Here is a 2,500-nt window from a genome sequence, read left to right on the forward strand (position 1 = left end):
TATTATCATTATTACTATTGTTATTTTCCTTATTGCTATCATCATCAACATCATTGTTATCATTATCATTATGATGTGTTATTATCATCATCATTATCATCCTTACAACTATTATCATAATTATTTTTATCATTATTACCATTGTCATAAACATTCCCATCATCATAATCATTACAAATGATCAATTTTGTCATTAATACTCTTATCATTGATATTATCATATCATTGTTATCATTAGTAGTAGTAGTATCATTATCATCTTTATCATTATTATCGTTATTATCATTATCACATAGCTATTATTCTTATTATTAGCGTTATTGTTATCATTGGCACCATCATAATTATTATTATTAATTGTATCATTATTATTATCATTGGCATCATCATAATTATTATTATCAATTGTATCATTATTATTATTATCATCATTATCATTATTATTAGCATCATTATCGTTATTTCAAAAATCTTTATAATCATAACGATGATGATTCTTGCTATCATTATTATCATGATGCAAATATATTATAATACAAATGTATATGAACACACACACACATACACATGTATATGCGTATGTGTGAGTGTTTGCACGTATGCACATGACTCTCGTACGTGAGTGTATGCTTGCGTGTAAGCGTATATGTGTGCAAGTCTACGTACATTTATGTGAATCAGTCTGTATCTCTGTGTATCACCTTCTAAAAAACTCCCCCCTGACAGTAAATGATAGCAGATAAACGACTGCGGTGTACTTAACTACTCTTTCTCAAAATAATAAAAGATAAAAAATCTGTAACAATGCGAGCGAGAAGGCCGTCATCCGGCCATGAGGCCCCGCCCACATGCATGACGTCACGTGTCAGAAACTTGTCACAAGAAAACGAGAGAAATAGGGCAAACTATAATAGAATATTGACAGAATACTGTAAAAAGTCAAATGAAATGTGTTGAAAAAATACATTGACGAGAGAGATATAGACAGATAGATAGATAGATAGATAGATAGAGAGAGATAGAGAGAGAAAGAGAATGAAAGAGAGAGAGAGGGGAGAAGGAGTAAGAGGGAGGAGAGAGAGAGAGAGAAAGAGAATGAAAGAGAGAGAGAGAGGGGAGAGGGAGTAAGAGAAAGAGAGTTTGAGAGAGATTGAGAAAAAGAGAGAGATTGAGAGAGAGAGAGAGAGATAGAGAAAGAAATTGAGAAAAAATAAATAAAAAGGAGAGAGAGAGAAAAAAAAAATCACACAAATAACCAGATAATGAAATAGGAAAAGATCAACTGCAAAGGTGGAAACATGGGTGTGGTAAGGCCAGCAGTCAGCAAATACAAAGTTGTAACGAAGAGGAGGGAGGGGAAATGAGGGGAAGGGTGGGGGGGTGCGGGAAGGGCCAGAAGGGGAAGTATGAGGGAGTAAGGGGAGGGGGAGGAGGAGGGAGGGGTGTTGAGAGGAGGGGTAGGAAGGGCAATAAAAGAAGGGGAAGAGAAGGGAGATAAAGGAGAAGGGATGGGAATGGGAAGAGAAGAAGGGAAGTAAGAAAGAGAAAGAGGAGAAGGGAGGGGAAGGGGAAGAGAAAAGATAGAGGGAGAAGAAGAAGAGAGGAGGAGGGATGGGAATTGGAAGAGAAGAGGAGGTGGTGAGAGAGGAGGAGGAAGAGGAAGAAGAAGAGAAGGGAGGGAGATGGGAGACTGTAGGGAAAGAGGGAAAGAGGAGGAGGAGGGATGGGAGGGAGAAGAAAGGTGGAGGGAAGAGAAGAGGGAGAAAGAGGGGGAATGGATAGAGAGAGAGAGGAAGAGGGAAGAATAAGAAAAAGAAGGATCATGGTGGTTGGAGAAGCAAGAGAGGAGGAGAGGAGGGGAAGGGGAGAGACGAAGAGAGGGGACGGGAGGAGGGGAAGGAGAGGAGAGGAGGAGAGGGGGAGAGAGGTGGAGAAAGGACGAGGGGAGGACGGGAGGAGGGGAAGAGTGGAGGGGAGGGGAGGGGAGGGGAGGGTGGTGCAGAGTGTGGAGTGCAGGAAACAGTGATTCAACTGTAACACCTCAGCGCCCACCAAAACACTGGGCTTCGGATATATAAGGCTAAAAAATCTGGCTCTGCAGTGCCAGTCGCATCACCGCTCAGGTAAGAACAAGGTGGCCCATTGTCAACCGGAATCGGCAGAAGTGAACGATATAACTCTTTGTGGATAATATTTGATTTAATGTATTATTGTATTTGCGATTTGATCACTGCTCTTTGACTTCGATGTGCTTAACGAGGTGTGACGTGAAGGCGTTTCAAAAAATTAAAATAATCTTAATTGTGCACATGATCGTCGCTGCAGTGATCGAGTTTTGAATGTGATAGGACAATATGTTTATACACACATACGCAAAACATACATACACATACTGTGACATACACACAAACATGCACATATACACAAAACACACACACACACACACACACACACACTCACACACACACACACACTCACACACACACACACACACACACAC

At 40.3% G+C, this 2,500-nt stretch overlaps 1 protein-coding gene across 1 annotated transcript in view; it reads left to right on the forward strand.

Moving 5' to 3' along the window:
* The first annotated feature begins 2,034 nt into the window (after positions 1-2,034).
* The window catches only part of LOC122265047 (uncharacterized), an 8,392-nt gene continuing 7,926 nt past the window's right edge, over positions 2,035-2,500 (forward strand). The window contains exon 1 of the mRNA XM_086540375.1: positions 2,035-2,123. The gene's annotated coding sequence lies outside the window, so the exon portion shown is untranslated. The remainder of the gene's footprint in view (positions 2,124-2,500) is intronic.

The sequence above is a fragment of the Penaeus japonicus genome, unplaced genomic scaffold, assembly GCF_977035675.1.
Source record: "Penaeus japonicus unplaced genomic scaffold, GWHDUDI00000001_assembly GWHDUDI00000010, whole genome shotgun sequence".
Lineage (NCBI taxonomy): Eukaryota > Metazoa > Arthropoda > Malacostraca > Decapoda > Penaeidae > Penaeus > Penaeus japonicus.